Source organism: Schistocerca gregaria, chromosome 9 (genome assembly GCF_023897955.1).
Source record: "Schistocerca gregaria isolate iqSchGreg1 chromosome 9, iqSchGreg1.2, whole genome shotgun sequence".
Lineage (NCBI taxonomy): Eukaryota > Metazoa > Arthropoda > Insecta > Orthoptera > Acrididae > Schistocerca > Schistocerca gregaria.
In genome coordinates this window covers 210,844,591-210,866,510 of record NC_064928.1, presented here as the reverse complement: position 1 = coordinate 210,866,510, position 21,920 = coordinate 210,844,591, and the positions used below count along the sequence as shown (strand labels likewise).

Genomic DNA, 21,920 nt, shown 5'->3' with positions numbered 1-21,920 from the left:
GAATAATCTATTCCTGTAATGGACTGAATGTGATTAGTGTTTGAATGGAATGTTAGTTGAGAGTAGCTAAATGCTATTTTGAAAACATTGTGTGGTTTGTACAGCATTTCTTGACGCATTTATAGCTGCATTTCTGCTGGTACTATTTTACTCTCATAGTTAACCAAAAATATTGAAGGATCATAGTTGTGCTGATGCACATGAGAATTGCAGGTAAAATGAGTTACCTGCTGCCTTGTTCTTCCTGCCTTCTTACAGAGTACATTGTTATACTATGATTTTTGTTTTAGCTAATTGCCTCATACATAACAAATTTGCAAGTAGTTTTTGTGCCCTGTCTTAAATTTTTTTGTGTGGTTTCCTGTTCTGGTTTGCATGCTTAATAGATATTTGAAGGCATATATTTCTATAACTTGCCTATTACAACCAAAAATCTTCCTTTTCCCTGCCGATGTTCATTACCTCACTTCAGTTTATTTCCATGCCTACATCCTCAGCTTCTTGTGAGAATTCTTATTTAGTTTTCAGTTCCTGCTCAATGTCTTCCCACAACACTATGTTTCCAGTACTTAGTATAATTCTTAATGTTTTGTTAATGTCACTCTCAGTTGTAATGTCTCTTTCTAATGTATTTCAATTTTAATTTTCAGCTTATGGACGTCTGTATTGAATCCAGAAGCACCAGAATTTGTAAGGTATTGTATTCTCATTTTTGTCTCGAATTTTTATTCATTTTCTGTGGTACTTATGTAAGTGTGTGTGTGTGTGTGTGTGTGTGTGTGTGTGTGTGTGTGTGTGTGTGTGTGTGTGTGTGTGTTAAATGGGCACGTTTTGTTCCCATATTACATGTTCACTTGATAAACTATTTAGCTCTGCTTCCTGCAAGTACCTTCTGCTGACAGTAATTTTTACTTTTCTTGTAGTTCAACAGTGACGGTGCAGCAGTTGTCGTTACATCAAGATGCACCTGAACTTCAGAGGTATGGAATAGACATAACCAGTGGATCAGCATCACTGATAAATGTTACTGCACTAGTAGCAGTTTAAAATTTTTGTGTAAAAGCACTTAGGATGTGACACAAGGTAGCCGTCAACCTATGTAATCATTTTATGCACACATTTGATTGACTGCTGTGTGACTATAAAACTCGCATCTACAAAGCTTCCCAGTTACTAAATATGTATAGTAATAGAATATAATTCATACATCTCTTCCTCAGTCCTTTCTCCTCGGTCATCTTTCTCTTGCCTCTCCTTCACCCCATCTCCTCCCCTGTGCTCTTCAATCCCCATTGCCTCCCTCTATGTGTATTGTAACATTTGTTAGGAACTGAAGCTGATGAAAATGGATGGGTAAGACAATGAATATCATTGCTGTATGGGCTATGACAGACTTCTCAGCTGATGGACCTGTCGACAGTAGCTTCTGCAAATTGGTAGGAATACAAAACTTCTGATTTCTGTATCACAGTAGTATTCTGATCATAAGCCTACAAACCATATTGCAGTCTCTTTGTTTCCTGTTAAAATCAACTGAGGAAGAAAAAAAATTGGCTCACTGTTTTGTATCCAGTTTGTCTTAAAGCTACATGAGAGTAAGATTATGTGGAAGATGAAACTTCTCTAATGGTTTAGATGCTGTGCTGTTGTGGTTTGACAGTGAGAAAGAAAAACAGCATATTTTCACAGCCATCATTTTATTTCGTGCAGTCAGTTTCAACAGTAAACTGTACATTGTTTCAAAATTATTGAGATTGTCTGTCAGAATGTTTATTGGAGTATTGTGTAAAATCAAGTAAACTGGACTAGAACATAGACATGGGAACATTGAGCATCTTGTCTTTCTATAGTAGTATGAACGGTAAGACATGGCATCAGAAGTATGACTTGTATGTTCATGGGATTGTTCAGAAATGGAACAGTCATAAGTGCACAGGGTTTTGTGCATAGTCCTCTTTCCAGTTACAGATAAAGTACTGGTACAATTGAAATAATTTAATTAGAAAAATCATAAAATTGCATATTTTATTGTTTCCTTGGGGGCCTGTTCAAGTGTGAGCATTTATAAGAAGTTGACAAAATGCACCTGCATAAAATTCTGCCAACTGAGGTTGCATGTAGCCTGTTACAGCATCACAAAGTTTGTCAGTGTTGCTGCCAACCCACTTCATTGTGGATGCACAGGTAGACCTTGTTCGGAGCATAGCCTGGGCAGGGGCAGATGTTAAAGCCCCGTGTAAATTGAGCTAATGACTGGTAACTGATAACTGTTAGGGCATTGTTTTGTGAAACCACCACAAGTAGTCATTACTGAGTGCTTTATTTTGAATAGCTCTTCATAGTATTACCCGAGTGTCACACTCGGGTTAAGAAGTGTTCCACATGCCTCCAGTGTGGGCTGCTCCACACCACCACCACCACCACCTACTTCTGCTGTCACAAGGAGTACAAAAGTCTAAAAGGTTTCTTGTAGTGCAATGTTAAAACAATTCTTAGTTCTAGTTCTATCCAGTAACTCTCACTTCAGACTGCATAATGTGTCCAAAGTCAGCAGAAGTTATGGTTCTAGCAAAAATACGGAATCTGACTGGCACAGAACTTGCACTACCCTAATTCAGTCTTGTGCACAACTTCGAAATAAACATTTGGCAAATATGAAAAGTTATCTTGATGATAGAGCATGTTTTTTTTTTCACAATTAGTCTTCAGTTTGCTCTATCAATTCGCCATTGTAGAGCTCTAATTTTGTGGTGAGTGTAAATAGATTTCTGAGCTTTTCAATGCTGCAAAGATTTTATGTAGATAACAAATCTGGGGTATTTCCGTTGTGACACTTGTGGCATGGGTGCTGTGACAACACAGGGAGTTACATGGCTTCCCAAGCTGAGTGAGTGAGTGAGTGAGTGAGTGAGTGAGTGAGTGAGTGAGTGAGTGAGTGAGTGAGTGAGTGAGTGAGTGAGTGAGTGAGTGATATTAATGTTGTTGTTCAGATATATTAATGTTACTATTTTTTCTTTTAGTTCGGCAACTGTGCTGGTGATGCAGTCAAAATTGAATCCGGAGGTGCCAGAATTTGAGGTATGGAATGGGCATGGAAAGTTGATTGGTGATACATCATTAAGCACAGGTGTCAGCTGACAATTTTAGTAAAAGCACTTACCTAGGATGGGACTATAAATTGCATGTCAATGTATATAACATATCCATACTTGATAGCTGGTTCCTGGGTGCATGGAAAATACAATTAGAAATCTATTTTCACCCATTGGATGCTTTGCTCAGTCCTCTTGCATTACTGGTGTGATGCTCAGGTGGTTTATTCTGGCAAACTGATAAATTATCCAGAATTTTTCAATTTGAACTACGATAGAATGTTTTCATGGATTACTGGAACTGATGGGGCATACTGATAGTACTGCGAATCTTTCATTTAGTACTCTCCGCACCCTTAAATTTGGGATCAACATTTATTTCACAGACTTAGATAGGTTGACCTTCCAAAGAGACTGCACTCAGATATTGATGTTCATGAGATAATAGAAGACACACTCCACCCCACCTGGAGTGCTGCTTGGTTTTAGAATGCAGCTTGTTATTGCAATATAATTATGGGTTTTTGTATGCTGTTGCAGCCTGTTTACACTGAGTAAACATCTGTACATGCATGTCAAAAATGTACATAAAGCTCAGCCAAATATACGAGTAAGTGCAGCATATGTGACTTTGGCCTTTCAAGCATTTTGTTTCTGCTTACTGTATTAAAAGAAATGGTTGTTTCAGGTAACACAATGTAAGAAACATTTCATAATGGGTTTAATGCATTTGTAAGAGTTTAGTTTCATTAATTGGCTATGAACACAAGCAAGTTAACTGGTACATTCTAGTTTCAGCCTTTATAACCATATTATAAATTTAATGCTTCCAGAAACATTCCTGTGTACACTGAAACTTTCGAATGCTGAAAAGTGCAGCAGTAGCTCTTGTCAGTATTTGTGGCCATTGTGTAGCATAATAGTTAAGTGAATGAAACAATGTACAGTGCCAGGAAAGAGATTTGTAAATGGTAAAATTTCTGTTTTAGGCTTGGTCCTGACTTCTGAAGGAAATGGACCTCCTAGACTCAGTGCTGCACTAGGTAAGTTATGTGCACACATAATGGGTGTATTGAGTACTTCGCAACTTTGAAAATGGAATGATTTATTCATTTAACTTGGGCATGGATTTGGTGTCATTTTATGGGGAAATGTTTACTTTACACTTCCATAGCCCCAGTGTGACTTTGTTTGGTTACTCAGCACACACTCCATCTGAAGCTGAGGTCCTGGCCATGTGACGACAGTGTCACATATGACTTGTTCAGTTGCGGGGTATTCTGACTCGGAAATACAGTAGAGATGTCGAGGAATGTTCATGGGTTTTTCACTGATGCAAATTCCACTTTTCATTAATTTAACCTATTGCATGAGAAGTTGACTACACAGTAAATATAGCCTTTCCATTGTATCTTTCATCCAAATTGTTACTCTTCCACACAAGATCCTATAATCAGTCCTACTGTTTTTTAGGTCTTGTACGGTTTGAAGTGCGTATATTTACTTCACACATGGCAGTTGTACATGGGACTGGAGCTGTAGAAGAGAATGCTGGGTTGATTTTTGTAGGACTGTACATAAGGCCTAGTCCCACTTGATGTTTGCCATGTGCCAAGGGATGACTTCAGGATGTCATACTGAATATTTCCAGTAAAACACTTCGACCACTCAAAAATGATAGGCCTACAAGGAGGATCTTCACCATATTCTGTACAAAAATTACATTGTGTAGTTGGCCCACACTCGTCAAAATAAAGCACACACCATCCGCTGCTTCTGCTTGGGTTAGCACAATTTTGTACTAGCGTATCACACAAGTCAAAACAGTCAGTTTTCTGTCAACATGGCACCAAGCCTGTCTGTAAGTTACCTGTATAAGTTGGTCTAAATTTTCAAATTTGTAAAGTTCTTTTCTAATACACCCTGTACTGTAGTGTCATGCTTGCTCCAAGAATCAACTAGATTCTTGTGTGTGCATGTGTGGACATCATGGTTAATAGGCCTACTGGGGAAACTCGCCATGTAAAACAAAGAGTAACGCATCAAGCCTGGTACCCCAGTGGTGATGAGGAAACCCAGGTGTTACTGAAGTAAAAAAAAATAATTTGTGTGCCTCTTACTGTTTGTATCAATATTATTAATGTATTTATTGTATTACATATAGCTAAAACACCTTAACTGAAAGATTCAATTGATTTTTAAGTAAATATTGAGTATGTGGCATATGTAGAACACTTTTTGCTTTAAAAACTAAAACTGTAAGGCAGTTAAAGAAAATTGCTGTGTTACCAGAATAAGACCATCCTTTCTCAAGAAGCTCTTTGACAACATTTTATTGACAAGGAGTATTGTGACTAAGTATAAAAATTATTGATCACCTATATTTTGATAATAAAAGTAGACAAAAGAGAAACTAATTTTTTATATTAAGTCAATTGCATTTAGTACTACATTTCATAATCAGTGTCTGTTGGAACATTATCTGGGACAAGTTTCATCTAATGAATTAAGAAAAATTACTGTGTATTCCAGCTTACTGTGCTTCAGAAGTACTTGGCTGTTCCTTCCAAATGTTTATTTCTGAGTTTGTGGGACATGAGAACATTTATATTTTCCAAATACAGTGGCTTTTTCTTATATTTCCCCATATTTCCAAATCTGTCGCCTGTTCACTTCTGTCCCATTTGCTACGTAATACAAGTGGCTGAAACAGCCACTTTCATTTTCATCATAACTCAGTGAGTATTCACAAAAGACGTAAGTATGCTCCTAGTCCCCATCTAGACTTCCCCAAGTTCTGCAGATCAATTGTGTGTCCAATTTTAAAGAAAATGCAGTTATGACAAAAAATGGAACACACCTACACTGGTGAAAAATTTAGTTGTGGGCTTTTTCGTGGTTAGTATGAATTGGCAATGTTTTCTCGTGCGAATGTAAAATGTATTGCAGAAAAATTGGTCACGTTTTTCTCACTGGAGCTAATTAAATACACTGATTATGTTTATGATAACTTTCTCCAATTGATTAACAAAAACATTCAAAAAGAGGTGTGTGTATGCTGTCATGAAGCTAGTCCACTCAACATCTTTGCTGTCTGTGGCTGTCAGCCAGCTACTTCATCTCGAGGTTGGCAAGGATAGAGGCTTGGTGACTGGCTATTTGTCGTAGGTTCTGTGTTAGTAATGGCAGATTCCAATAAATACTTAAGGTTTGGTGGTTTCAGTGAATTTCAGGCATTTTCTCGTATTGGAGACAATGCTGTGGCTGACGGTCCACCCTTAATGACAGGTCAGTGGCATTTGTATAGAGTTGACAGTAGTAACGGACAAGCAACACTGTGAAATAACCACATAAATCAATGTGGGATTTACAATGAGTGTCTGCTAGGACGGTGCAGGAAAATGTGGTATTGATAGGCTATTGCAGCAGACTGACGAAAATGCCTTCGCTAACATCAGGAAATCACCAGCAGCACCTCTTGTTGGCCTCGGAGCATATCAGTTGGACCCTAGGTGACCAGATCTCAGGTGGTAATAGCTGATGGTATGGTTGGTGTGGTGTAGGCCCCATGAAGCCATGGACCCAAATTAACACTACACTGTGCAAGCTAGTGGTGATGGCTGTGTTTACATGGAATGGAATGGGTCCTGTAGTCCAACAGAAATATTGGCTGGAATGGTTGTTTTCAGCCATTTGGTGACCAAAAATAGATAATATTTTTATGGATGACAACATACCATGTCTCTAGGTTAGTACTGTTTGCATCTGGCTTGAAGAGCATTATGGTCAGTTCGAGCAAATGGTTTAGCCACTCACATTCCACATCATCAGTCGAATTGAACACTTACGGGATATACTCGAGATGTCAGTTCATGCTCAGTACCTTCACTGGCAACACTTCACCAATTGAGAACATCTGTAGTGGCACCATGGTTCAGTATTTGTGCAGGGAACTTCCAACAACTTGTTCACTCCATGCCACCAGCTGCTGAACTACACTGGGCAAATGGAGATAACAAGATATTAGGAGGTACCACACGACTTCTGTCACCTCTCAGTACAGCTCTGACTAAGCCTCGAATTGGTTTGCCACAACCACATTGAGATTCGTCACACTTGAACCTGTTTAGATAAACAGTGCTCCTGTCCACAGCTGATTTTGATTAGATGTTGCAGAACAACAGTAGTGAGCAGGTCCGCAATTGAAGACTTTGGCCAATAGGAGTGTGACAAGACTTATGTCAGAACTCTGTACAGGTCAGTTCACCAGGTGGCATTGTTAGATATTGTCTGTGTTTCGTGTGACGATGTGAATGTCGGCCAACTGGCAACTAGTTCTCCGGTAGTCTAAAACGTATGGAAATTCTACCTCTCCGTATTGCTCATAAATCAGCGAGTATCACTTCATGGGTTGGTGTATTAAGAAAACAGTAGTAAGTTTCAAAATAAACTCGTGCAAACACTTGAATATCTTTCACCACTGGCTATCCCTCTTGAATGCAGAATGTTACACATATTATAAACAAATATTAGGGGCTAACATACCCTTCAGTAAAGAGAAAGCATAAACCAAAGATAACTTTACTTGAGGTTATTGTATTGGATGTCATGCTTGCCTCATGCATTTTCAACTGAATGATCACACATGTCAATAGACAGCTCTTCTTGAATACAGTATGTGACATCAGAAAGTCCCATGCACAAAGTCTTGCGAACTGTTGCCACATCAGGCCATACTAAGAGGCAGTGTAATAAGTTGGCCACAGTGCTCACTTGCCTCACATTAAATTAAAAAAACCAATTCATTGTGAAAGAAGGAACTCCGTATAATCAAGAAGTCTACTACAGTTGGTCTCATGAACAATAGCAGTGCAGGTCAAGGCAGGACTAATTATTTTGTTGATGGTTTCAAGTGACATTAGCGGTATTTCGATACAGGACTTTTGAGCTTGAAGAAAGCATGTATCCTATACATTTCTCCTTGTTTATGTAGTATTTGTCACTTTCCACAACTGTCAGCAATGACTAATGGAATAAATTGGCAACCACATTCTCAAGATTGTGTACAGTGCTCGTACTGGCTGACAGAAGCATACTGAGATGAGTGCTACTGAATTCTTGTCGCAGTCGGGGAACGCTTGACTACATTAGCAGAACAGACCTAAGCTCAGCTGCCTGTGTTTGTGAGCACAGCTACAAAAGGAGTCCTATTCAAATTGGATATTTCCTGTGGTTGCAGCAATGAGAAGCGTATGAATGCTAGTCGTCAGGTTTGTGATGCAACACATTCCACTAAATGTTGTCTAAATAAAACATGTTAACTCGAATGGCAAAGCTTCACCTGTAGATATAAGAAGAAATTAATGTAGTAGACCCCTCCACACCTCCCCCAGGGAACTTGTGGGTCTTAAACGAGTTTGTGTATGGTGCACACTGGGCCCTGAGCTGTTGTGGCTCATTCCCATGCTGTTTCCTTTATTATGCCCCTCTTTTCGTGGGCTCCTTCACCTCTGCCCACTCTTTCCAATCTCTCGGCGCTCTCATGTCGACCTGGATACGTCACATTTCTTGTATTCCTTCCTGTTCTTGTTCTCCTTGTCTTTCTTTTTCAGTGTTTCTGGTCCTCCTTTGTGGACTGACCTCCTCACCTACATTTCCTCTCCCTGATATTTGCCATTCGGGGAAGAACTTCGCTCCCAAGCATCTACAGCATGGATTCCTTCCGCCCTTCTCTTTCTTCCTTGCTGTAACTCAATCCCATGTGCTATTTGCCAATTAAAAATACAGTTGCTCTCCTTCATTGCTTCTAACATCTCTGCTGCCACATTTAAGAATTTATTACAATTTTACATTATAAGGCAATTTAAAGACAATACCTTTGGGGCTTACATTTACCTACACACAAAAATAAATGTTTCATTGCCCTCTTTGAAAGATACTTTTTAGTTTTATAACATAGAAAATAAAAAGTTGAATTCAATTGAATGTAGTGGTCAGGTAGCAGGTAAACTTTCACATAGGAACTTCACTTTCTAATTTTGGTATTTACAACAATTGTCTTTAATCTTTATGGTCCGACAGATCAGTCATCTCATTAAAACATCCACAAATTATAGTAAAAGTCATAAGTTCAGTAAATGTCACTTCACCTGTAAACATAATTTCACAAATGAGAAAACGCATGAATGTATTCTTTACTGTACTCTTGGCATGCACTTGTCCATGTTTCATTGAAAAATTTCTGCTTTGGGCATTTCATTAGTTAGGTCTGCTCATAAAACGTACCAGCTTTAGCACTCAGTGATGGCAGTGTTGTGAGAACAGTTATCACTCCGAGCACTATATCAACTGTGCAGACAAGTGAATCAAGTTGATCAGCAGTGGCGGCACTGTTGCCACTAACTCCATCTCGTAGGAGTGACATCACTGTCACACGGCACATTTCATGTATCTTGCTGCTGACCGGTGGGACAATGAAAGCAGGCACGTGTGATGGAGCTGGGTTGCTGTGTGGGCACACGTGTTGCCAATCCAATTGATGGTTGTTCCATTTGTGAAAAACATAAAATATGGCAGAATAAGTCTTCCATATATCACTGCACACTGTAGCAACATAGGAAAAATGTTTTGAGTAGCACATGTATTGTCTTGTGTTGTGTGAAGTGTCGCTCTAGCATGAATGTAAATTGTCACTGTTCATTCACTAGAACATTAACAATTAACACAACTGAAGTTTGTCACACAGTTTTAAAGTGGTTTGTGGTTTGAATAACACACGACTCAACAGTCTGTTACTTAGCGCAGTTATTTGTGTGTTTCTGAGGAGGCATTTATGAAGCATCTGCTAACACAGTTTATTCATTGCGCAGTTGTCACAATTGGTTTCTCACCTTTGATAGAGTAGTGCTTCAGTTCAAAATCAAAGTAGGCTATGAAATTACCCCAGTCCGACCCTATGTTCTGAACCCTATACCGTGTTACCAGTGTCATCAATTCAACCACACCAGAGCGTCTTGTGACACCCACCCAAATGTCTCACCTGTGGTAGGGATGCATATGAGGGCATCGTCCACCTCCTTCTCCTTGCTGTATCAATTTCATGGCTGTCTTGCTGCTGCCTCTTGGGATTGTCCTGTGTATCATTATCAGCAGGAGATCAGGTAAAGGAAAAAGTGCCTTCCCCAGTCACCTGCAAGGTATTGGCTAGTCGCAAACTGTGTGTACTCCACATAGTTCTCTTCTTGCTTCCTCTCACTCCATGAATATGGCCACACAGACATGTGACCTCAAATTCAGCTCTGAGATTGTGAAATTGCCTAGTGTCAAAATAGCATCACCATCCCCCTGTCCAGCTGTGCAACTAGCCATCAGACTCTGGTATCAAGGAGCGAAGCCACTGGGTACACAACTGGTGACTGGAAAGAACGGGAGTTCTCCTGCGAACACTCCCTACTTCCCTCCAGCCAAACACCAGTGTCTTCCTCTGCTAACTGGAAAGGTTCAAAGAAGTCCAACAAAGGCAAACAGTCTTCTCCATGGCCATCTTGAAGATTCTCATCAATGGCTTTGCCATGTGATACCTTAGCCTGACCAGCTTGTATGTCGCCACTGCCCACCACAAACAAGTTTCCTGCGTTGCACTCCACACACTGACAGCACAAGCAAGTCGATGATTCTGTCGACCTCATGGAGCAGGATCCTCCTGCTTCTATGCAGTGTAGCTGCAAGTCTTCAGACTGTCAATCAACAGTACTGAGATGACGCCCATTCATTTCTTCCTCCTCATGCCGCCTCGAATGGAACATTGGTAGCATTCTGTCCCACAGAGAATTTATGGCTGCTTTTAGCATCAAATCGCCCCTTGTAATCTGCCTTCAGGAAACAAAATTGCATACTCAAGACTTCTTTGAGGTTTCACATTTCTCTCCAGTTGATTTTGACCTCCCCCCCTTCACAACCCCCCCCCCCCCCCCAATTCCACACACGCACCCCTCCCCCTCCCTTCCCCCTCCTGAGGTCAGCATTCCATCTCCTGCGGGCATCATGCTGAAGGAGATTCATAGGCAACCCATCTCACTTACTACCTATCTTAAAGTTGTTGCACGTCACCTTTTCCTTTCTCACCTGATGTTTTCCCTTCGAACCGAACTATCAGTTTAATAAGTCACAGCTGCAAAATACTAATGCAAATTCTTTACAGACGAATAGAAATAGTAGTAGAAGCCGACCTCAGGGAAGATCAGTTTGGATTCTGCAGAAATGTTGGAACACGTGAGGCAATACTGACCATACGACTTATCTTAGAAGCTAGATTAAGGAAGAGGGACATGAAAGGGAAGCAGTGGTTGGGAAGGGAGTGAGACAGGATTGTAGCCTCTCCCCGATGCTATTCAATCTGTATATTGAGCAAGCAGTAAAGGAAACAAAAGACAAATCTGGAGTAGGTATTAAAATCCGTGGAGAAGAAATAAAAACTTCGAGGTTCGCCGATGACATTGTAATTCTGTCAGAGACAGCAAAGGACTTGGAAGAGCAGTTGAACAGAATGGACAGTGTCTTGGAAGGAGAATATAAGATGAACATCAACAAAAGCAAAATGAGGATAATGGAATGTAGTCGAATTAAGTCGGATGATGCTGAGGGAATTAGATTAGGAAATGAGACGCTTGAAGTAGTAAAGGAGTTTTGCTATTTGGGGAGCAAAATTACTGATGATGGTTGAAGTAGAGAAGATACAAAATGTAGTCTGGCAAAGGCAAGGAAAGCGTTTCTGAAGAGGAATTTGTTGACATTGAGTATAGATTTAAGTGTCAAGAAGTCATTTCTGAAAGTATTTGTATGTAGTGTAGCCATGTACGGAAGTGAAATGTGGACGATAACTAGTTTGGACAAGAAGAGAATAGAAGCTTTTGAAATGTGGTGCTACAGATAAATGCTGAAGATCAGTTGAGTAGGTCACATAACTAATGAGGAAGTATTGAATAGGATTGGGGAGAAGAGAAGTTTGTGGCACAACTTGAACAAAAGAAGGGATCGGTTGGTAGGACATGTTCTGAGGCATCAAGGGATCACCAATTTAGTATTGGAGAGGAGCGTGGAGGGTAAAAATTGTAGAGGGAGACCAAAAGATGACTACACTAAACAGATTCAGAAGGATGTATGTTGCAGTAGGTACTGGGAGATAAAGCAGCTTGCACAGGATAGAGTATCATGGAGAGCTGCATCAAACCAGTCTCAGGACTGAAGACAACAACAACAACAACAACAACAACAACAACAACAACAACAACAACCGTTTATATCTCTCCATTATTCGATGTCACCAGGTCTGACTTCCTGTTGCTTGTGGGGCAGCTACCTCAAGCATTTCTGCTACTTGGTGACTTTAATGTGCATAGTCCTCTTACAGGTTCTCCTAGAACCTGTCAGAGGTGCCCTCTTGGCTAATCTTAATCAACTCAACCTCTTCTGCCTTAACACTGGAGTTCCCGTTTTCTTGTCCAACTCCTCGCATACCTATTTCCATTTGGACTTATTTTGCAATGCGCAGCTTGCTATCATCTTGAGTGGTCCGTTCTTTCTTACACCTACGAGAGCGACCATTTCCCATGTGCTGTCAGTTTGCCGACTCCTACCCCATCTGTGTGCATACCCAAATTGCAGCTTACTAAAGCTGATTGGCAGCAGTACGTGCCATGATGACCTTCAAAGAAACAGATTTTCAGTTATGATGACCAGGTGCAATACCTCAGAAGTGTTATCCTTTCTGCTGCAGAGTGTTCTATTCATCAAACTTCCTCTTCACATCATCATGTCCCGCTCCCCTGGTGGACTGAGGCATGTGCTGACACAAATCTTTCACTGATGTGTGCTCTCAGCATTTTTAACAGTCATCCTATGGTGGCAAACTGCATCCATTACATACAGATGTGTGCAAAGTGTTGTTGTATTCATTGGGATAGAAAAAATCTAGCTGGATTTCATTCAATACTTACTTTAACAGTTGCACCCATTCTTCTGTGATACGGGCCAAACTCCAAAGGCTCTCTGGGACCAAGATCAATTTGCCAGTTACTGGCCTGACAGTAGCGGACAGTGTCATTGTGGACCCTGTTGCAATCTCCAACACTTAGGACAGCCATTTTTCAGAAATTTTGACCTCTTCCCACTATCACCCTGCTTTCCTCAATCGGAAAAAAGTGGTGCCACAAGGCCAGATACTGTCCAGACATTGTAGAACCTTTCTCTTGCGGGCAATAACATACAACCGCATCTGGGCAGATGGCACACTTCCTAGATGTTGGTGTAAAGTCTGGGAAGGACAAATATCTTCCTTCTGGCTCTCTCTCTGGGAGGGACAAATATCTTCCTTCTGGCTCTCTCTCTGGGAAGGACAAATATCTTCCTTCTGGCTCTCTCTCTGGGAAGGACAAATATCTTCCTTCTGGCTCTCTCTCTGGGAAGGACAAATATCTTCCTTCTGGCTCTCTCTCTGGGAAGGACAAATATCTTCCTTCTGGCTCTCTCTCTGGGAAGGACAAATATCTTCCTTCTGGCTCTCTCTCTCTGGGAAGGACAAATATCTTCCTTCTGGCTCTCTCTCTGGGAAGGGCAAATATCTTCCTTCTGGCTCTCTCTCTGGGAAGGACAAATATCTTCCTTCTGGCTATCTCTCTGGGAAGGACAAATACCTTCCTTCTGGCTATCTCTCTGGGAAGGACAAATACCTTCCTTCTAGCTATCTCTCTGGGAAGGACAAATACCTTCCTTCTAGCTATCTCTCTGGGAAGGACAAATACCTTCCTTCTAGCTATCTCTCTGGGAAGGACAAATACCTTCCTTCTAGCTATCTCTCTGGGAAGGACAAATACCTTCCTTCTAGCTATCTCTCTGGGAAGGACAAATACCTTCCTTCTAGCTATCTCTCTGGGAAGGACAAATACCTTCCTTCTAGCTATCTCTCTGGGAAGGACAAATACCTTCCTTCTAGCTATCTCTCTGGGAAGGACAAATACCTTCCTTCTAGCTATCTCTCTGGGAAGGACAAATACCTTCCTTCTAGCTATCTCTCTGGGAAGGACAAATACCTTCCTTCTAGCTATCTCTCTGGGAAGGACAAATACCTTCCTTCTAGCTATCTCTCTGTGTTTGTGTTTTTGTGTTTGTGTTTTTGTGTTTGTGTTTTTGTGTTTGTGTTTTTGTGTTTGTGTTTTTGTGTTTGTGTTTTTGTGTTTTTGTGTTTTTGTGTTTTTGTGTTTGTGTTTTTGTGTTTTTGTGTTTGTGTGTTTGTGTTTGTGTGTTTGTGTTTGTGTGTTTGTGTTTGTGTGTTTGTGTTTGTGTGTTTTTGTGTTTGTGTGTTTTTGTGTTTGTGTGTTTTTGTGTTTGTGTGTTTTTGTGTTTGTGTGTTTTTGTGTTTGTGTGTTTTTGTGTTTGTGTGTTTTTGTGTTTGTGTGTTTTTGTGTTTGTGTGTTTTTGTGTTTGTGTGTTTTTGTGTTTGTGTGTTTTTGTGTTTGTGTGTTTTTGTGTTTGTGTGTTTTTGTGTTTGTGTGTTTTTGTGTTTTTGTGTTTGTGTGTTTTTGTGTTTGTGTGTGTTTGTGTGTGTTTGTGTGTGTTTGTGTGTGTTTGTGTGTGTTTGTGTGTGTTTGTGTGTGTTTGTGTGTGTTTGTGTGTGTTTGTGTGTGTTTGTGTGTGTTTGTGTGTGTTTGTGTGTGTTTGTGTGTGTTTGTGTGTGTGTTTTTGTTTTTGTGTGTGTGTGTGTGTGTGTGTGTTTTTGTTTTTTTGTGTGTGTGTGTGTGTGTGTTTTTGTTGTTTTGTGTGTGTGTGTTTTTGTTTTTTTGTGTGTGTGTGTGTGTGTGTGTGTGTGTTTTTGTTTTTTTGTGTGTGTGTGTGTGTGTGTGTGTGTGTTTTTGTTTTTTTGTGTGTGTGTGTGTGTGTGTGTGTGTGTTTTTGTTTTTTTGTGTGTGTGTGTGTGTGTGTTTTTGTTTTTTTGTGTGTGTGTTTTTGTGTGTTTTTGTTGTTTTGTGTGTGTGTGTTTTTGTGTGTTTTTGTTGTTTTGTGTGTGTGTGTTTTTGTTTTTTTGTGTGTGTTTGTGTGTTTTTTTGTGTGTGTGTGTGTGTGTTTTTTTGTGTGTGTGTGTGTGTTTTTGTGTGTGTGTGTGTGTGTTTTTTTGTGTGTGTGTGTGTTTTTTTGTGTGTGTGTGTGTTTTTTTGTGTGTTTTTGTGGTTTTTTGTGTGTTTTTGTGGTTTTTTGTGTGTTTTTGTGGTTTTTTGTGTGTGTGGTTTTTTTTTTGTGTGTATCCAGCTGGTATGGCGGCTCGAGTCTCACCCTTTAATGACAAATGCACAGTGTGGATTTTGAGTGCAGTGTTCGGCCGTTCTCGAACTCGTTACTTTGTCCACTTGTCCACCCGTGTCATGACTGGATTTTTGTGGAAATCCCAGACTTCCTGTCCTTTTGAATTTGGAGAAGGCCTAAGACTCCTGCTGGAGAACTGGTATCCTGGCCTGCCTCCCACTGGAACTAAAGAATTCCTAGGGTTCATGCTCGATAGGAAACTTCCTATGTGTCTTACCTAGTAGCCCACATTCCAATCTTGCTGCAACGAAGCATACCTTTCTTTGTTCATCCCATAATTCAGGTAACATGCCCTTAAATTGATCTAAGAAATCTTTAGGATGCCATCTCCCATTTGTTTCGTAGTTCTTTTAAATTCCCTATGCAAAGGAAGACCTCATCATTTTGTATACCAGTTGACCTACCTCTAGCAATGCTTCCATCATGCAATAGTGATTTCACTTCACTTTTCACCTGCTGACCGACCTGTTCCTTAGTCTTGCCTACCTCACTGTACACCACTTCTACTTTCCGTGCGCACGCATCCTGCTTTAGCGCAACAGCTGATATCCTGTGTTTAGTGTTTCACTTCCAGTTCTCGTAAACCTCAACCTTTGTAGTAAGTTCTTCCCTCACTTCTTTGACTTCAGATTCTACATTTTCAAAACATCTAGTTCTGCCTGCAACATTCTCCTCAAACCGCATGGTAAGTTCATCTAGCCTCTGATAATTTTACTCAGCCTATTTTCTTAGAGCCTCATTAGTCTCGCTGATCTTTTTACTGAGTCGTTCATCTGCTCTACTGATGGCCTAATATCTTTCTTCAATTGTTTGTTGTTATGCTCTACTTAATATCTTCCCTTAATTGTTTGTGGTTGTCCTGCAATCAAGTTTTGAGAATGTCAACGATGGACACGTCAGGCCTAAGTTTACACTCATCTCGCTTGGGTGTATCCATGGTTGGTGACGACACCGCATTTGGACTTCACATCTCTGTTAATAAACTACTGTCCCCTATACTGGAATGTGACACTTCACTACTCCTTGCTTCTGTTTTTGTTCCACCTGATTACTTTCACCTAAAGATACTGCATTAATATCCTCGTCTACTGCAGTTTCACCAAGCTCATTACTTGCCGTATTGAAACACCGTAAAGTCACCCAAGAAAAAAGTAAACAAAGCACTGTAACACTCATAGCATAGAATGGATGGCAATAATCACAACCAAACTGCAACGCTGTATGCATTCAATGCTGTAATTCGTGTTCAGAAGCACACATAACATACAAGATCAAGTAAAAGAAGAAGAATGAAATATAAGCTAATGTAAATACAGTTCTGCAGTTGTATTAACTGTTGGTAAAATCAGACCACAAAGTAACCAGGGTGACATCTATATTTACTATATGATCGGCAAGTAAGCAATGTCTCGTAATATTACAAGTTAATGATACAAAAGAATTTTAACTGTCACAGTTTTCTATTATGTAATTATAGAATACAATCAGCACTGTCAGTTTATTACTATCATTGCTTCAGTTGCCTGAGGTAACATTGTGGTGCGTGACTGACTTTGCGTTGTCTGCTGGCTCTGTAGTCGCGGCTGTTGAGTAGCACCGACTCAGTTGATGTTGTCTGGCTGTCAGCACTGCACCCTCTCTGCAAAGTGAGGTAATTTTTGCAGCATCGCTCCTAGGCACTGCTCACGTTGTACGTGATTATATCTGCTAAAAAGTCCTCACTTTTGCCAATAGGTGCCACTAGTCGTTCTCCGTAATGGCTGCCAAATTACTGTTCCCTTTCACACACAGATGCCGCTAATGTCACCAAAAGTTCACAGCATGTCACCACAAGTTTGTGGCTGTGGAGTATGTTTACTTCGTAGCACTAGCTCTTTGCACTGTCACGATCCGGATGAGTATATACACTGTGTCACAAGTTCTTTGATGTACACATTCCACAGCTAGTGTGACATCACTCAACAATCCAAATTAACAGTTATACAGAAATAGTTCACTCTCCAAATTAATTATATGGCACTTCTTAACCAAAATTGCAGGTCCTGAATACACGTCGCCATGTAACACCCGGGAGTACAAATGCGGTGGAGGTACCTTAAACTGTTCTCTCCACTTCTGATTTTCTTGACCATGCACCCTGCCCACACCACATACCTGGTAATCCTGCGGTGGTCATATTATTCTGCTCCACAGCTGGCTTGCCTGAAATTATCTATCAACATATGCAAGCGAGTTAGGGAGCCACTCAACGTCAAAACACAACACTGTTCTACATCTGGTATGAACAACTATATTCTGAGACGATAAAAGAAAGTAGCAGGTGGCACAGTTTACATTCTAATTCAGAAGTGTTATCCAAATTAATGGATGTTCGCACAAAAGTTCTTACGCTCCTCACGCATACAGATTTCTTTTGGTACCAGTCCTCCTTTACACTAGTAATGTTGTTTTAACGCTGTTCACAAAGTTAAATTTACAGTTCTCAGTTGTACTAGCGTGCGCGTAACTGTCATGGCGATGTTGACTGTTGATAATGCGGAGACGCCATGATCGAACGCATGTTCCCACACTCACTACAAAACACTGACACTTGACTCCGCTCTCTTATGGTGACTAATTTCTACTGATTCACATCAGGTCATTCAGGGAGACTGAACACGGTGCGGATGATTGATGCTGTGTGTCATGCAACAAAAGGATACATAAATACGTTCTCAGCAGCATTGCTCATTTGTAATTGCGTCTTGACACACCTTCCTCTGAATCACTTCAATGTTTAATCACTTAACTGTAATAGCACTTGTAGCAAAACGTTGACTTTCATACTAACAATGCTTCTTACATGCAGAGCTATCCCCAATACAACAGTTCGGTGTCCCACACTCGACTCTACAGGCGCAGCTGGCCGCAAAGATACTCCACAACCGAGCCAACGATATGACAGTATGCTTACAACTTGCTCACTCTTGGTGGAGCCACTGTGATCTTTATGTGGGTTCCTGGTGATAGGAAATTAGGCTGTTGACGCTGTTGATGAGGCTGCAGTCCTCTCACCTCAGACTGCGAGTACCTATATTCCCTCCGATGATCTGTGTTGCTGTCAGGAGGTTTTGTCCCTTTGGCATCACTGTTGGTCCTCCCTTCATTGGAATAAGCTCAGTATTACTAGGCCTCAGCAGCTTGCAAGGCCTCCTGTCGGCCCTCCCACTAGGACGACGTCATTTCAAGTAGGTTGCATTTTGGGCATTGCCTTTTTAGCCATCATCATTTGATAATGGTTCCTCCCCACCACTTCGTACACATTGTGCTCAAGTTTTAACTATCCACCACTTTCTGACAGAATGTCCATTTTTTTAACTGCTTATATTGCTGCTTGGGTTTGTGCCCTAAAACAAAACAACCTGCTTAACCTCCACTATCTTAGTGGCTATTATTTTATTAATTTTGGGATCATTTACAATTTTGTTTTCTCTCAACCAGTTGTGGAATTTATTTGTAGTCTCACTTTGCTCAGCTATTTTAGCTGTAGCAGCTGGATCTGGTTGGAGAGAGAAACTACTTACTACCTGTGCTTATTGCACAATGGACTCATCCATCTTTTGCACCGCTTGCACTGATTCTATTGTCTCTTCAGTGGTTTTCTGTGGCACTTGCAAAGCACTGACATTACCCATTAATTTAGTTAATGTTTTGGCCATGTCTTCAGTGACCTTGCGCATTGCTGAGACTTCTTTCGTAATGCTGTGGAAGCCGGGATTCAGATTCACTACTAGTGCTTTATCGTGTTCTTTTCTCTTGCAGCTTGCATTTCATCTCATGCCCTGATTGGTTCTGAGATTTGTTTAATAAGCACTTTATCGTATTCTTTTCCACTAGCAGCTTGTGCTTACTCGCGTTCTTTCTTTTGAAACTTTCACTTCATCGCCTCTGTTCAGGTGTGAGATTCTGCCTACTAAAGCAGCAAATGGGTCTGCAGTGGGTGCAGGACTTGGTTGGGCATCCACTGCAGACTGAGACTACTCGGTTACATCTACTGTTACATTATCTGGCTCAGTTTAAGTTGCTAACAAGTCAGCGGCAACGTTGCTAACATTGGCAACATCTTTGTTAGTAGTTTCTTGTACTTTGTCCATGTTTGTGAATTTACTCATTTTGGCTATTTTACAAACAACTATGCTGAGACATGGAACCCTCCTTCACTCTAACCTCAACAAAATGAAACAAGGTCATTTAAACATAAAATGGCTTAGCGATAGCTCTAATTTCACGCTGCAGTGCAAAAATAGCTATAGAATATTATGCTGAAAGCACAATGAAATGATTCTACTGACCACAAAATGTGACTATGCAGGATACAACTACTGCAGTATACCACGATGGCAACATGCAAGCGACCGTAGCTTTTATGCAGAAGTGTAGTGTGGAGCAGAGGTGAAGCTCATAGTCTCTGACAGGAATCTGTTTTCCACTTCCGTCTATTTTCTCAGTACTTCATTAGTGCATTTGTTTCACAAAAAGTAAAACAAACAAGATATATGTACCTTAATGAATTTTAGTTTGAGCCCCCACGCTGTGTGCCAGTTGAATTATTATTTTAAGAATGGATGTTTTCTCTTTTTTGTGTGTTGTTGTGTAGTGGTAATTGAAAAATAAATTTTGATGATAGGAAATTAATTGGAATGCCATTAATTAAAAGCAGCAGCCAAATACAAAAATAGTTCTAAATTATGTCACACACAAATTTACCACTAAGAGAGAAAATTGTTTGTGTAACCTGCTTTGAAACTGGAGTGGACTGACCTTGCACATCATTCGTTGGCCATATGCCGATCATCAATATTACGCTTTATGCACAAAAGTACTGCTGAGAAACTGTGGGTTGGAACGCCACACGCAGGTAAAGTTTGTTGACAAAATTGGTGAGAATTCAAACTAGGCACATCCAAGCAATTCTAAGATGGATCACATGACTAATAGCTTTTTAATATCATTTGTAGACTGATTGCATGTCCCCAGTATTCTACCAATCAACTAATATCTACCACCTGCTTTACCCACGAGTGAACCTATGCAAACACTCCATTTCATATACCCAAAACAAAGATGATGTGACTTACCAAACAAAAGTGATGGCAGGTCGATAGACACAAACATACACACAAAATTCAAGCTTTCTCAACTAGCGGCTGCTTCTTCAGGAAAGAAGGAAGGAGAGGGAAAGACGAAAGGATGTGCATTTTAAGGGAGAGGTTAAGGAGTCATTCCAATCCCGGGAGTGGAAAGACTTACCTCGGGGAAAAAAGGACAGGTATGCGCGCGCGCGCACACGCACACACGGACACATTTGTAAAGGCAAAGAGTTTGGGCAGAGATGTAAGTCAAGGTGGAAGTACAGAGGCAAAGATGAGACAGGTGAGGTATGAGTGGCGGCAACTTGAAATTAGCGGAGGTTGAGGCCTGGCGGATAACGAGAAGAGAGGATATACTGAAGGGCAAGTTCCCATCTCCAGAGTTCTGACAGGTTGGTGTTAGTGGGAAGTATCCAGATAACTGGGATGGTGTAACACTGTGCCAAGATGTGCTGGCCGTGCACTAAGGCATGTTTAGCTACAGGGTGATCCTCATTACCAACAAACACTGTCTGCCTGTGTCCATTCATGTGAATGGACAGTTTGTTGCTGGTCATTCCCACATAGAAAGCTTCACAGTGTAGGCAGGTCAGTTGGTAAATCACGAGGGGGCTTTCACACGTGGCTCTGCCTTTGATCGTGTACACCTTCTGGGTTACAGGACTGGAGTAGGTGGTGGTGGGAGGGTACATGGGACAAGTTTTACACCGGGGGCAGTTAAAAGGGTAGGAGCCAGAGGGTAGGGAGGTTGGTTTGGGGATTTAATAGGGATGAACTAAGAGGTTATGAAGGTTAGGTGGATGGTGGAAAGACACTCTTGGTGGCGTGGGGAGGATTTCATGAAGGATGGATCTCATTTCAGGGCAGGATTTGAGGAAGTAATATCCCTGCTGGAGAGCCACATTCAGAGTCTGATCCAGTCCCGGAAAGTACCCTGTCACAAGTGTGGCACTTTTGTGGGAGGTTCTGGGTTTGAGGGGATGAAGAAGTGGCTCTGGTTATTTGCTTCTGTTCCAGGTTGGGAGGGTAGTTGCGGAATGCGAAAGATGTTTTCAGGTTGTTGGTGTAAGTTTTCAGGTTGTTGGTGTAATGGTTCAGGGATTCCGGACTGAGCAGATTTGTTTGCCACGGAGACAAAGGCTGTAGGGAAGGGACTGTTTCATGTGGAATGGGTGGCAGCTGTCACAATGGAGGTACTGTTGCTTGTTGGTGGGTTTGATGTGGACAGATGTGTGAAGCTGGCCATTGAACAGATGGAAGGCAATGTCAAGGAAAGTTGCATGGGATTTGGAGTAGGACCAGGTGAATCTGATGGAACCAAAAGAGTTGATGTTGGAGAGGAAAT

General features: G+C 41.0%; 1 long non-coding RNA gene across 5 annotated transcripts in view; it reads left to right on the top strand.

Moving 5' to 3' along the window:
* LOC126291930 (uncharacterized) overlaps nucleotides 1-21,920 on the top strand; it is a 108,269-nt gene that overhangs the window by 9,818 nt on the left and 76,531 nt on the right. For 2 of the 5 annotated variants that reach the window (XR_007551935.1, XR_007551933.1), the window contains exons 4-6: nucleotides 651-695; nucleotides 924-980; nucleotides 3,021-3,099. The exons of 2 other annotated variants lie outside the window; for them this stretch is intronic. This is a non-coding gene — a long non-coding RNA (uncharacterized LOC126291930). Of the gene's footprint in view, nucleotides 1-650; nucleotides 696-923; nucleotides 981-3,020; nucleotides 3,100-21,920 lie in introns of those variants that run through there. One more of the 5 variants, XR_007551934.1, reaches the window with a different exon arrangement.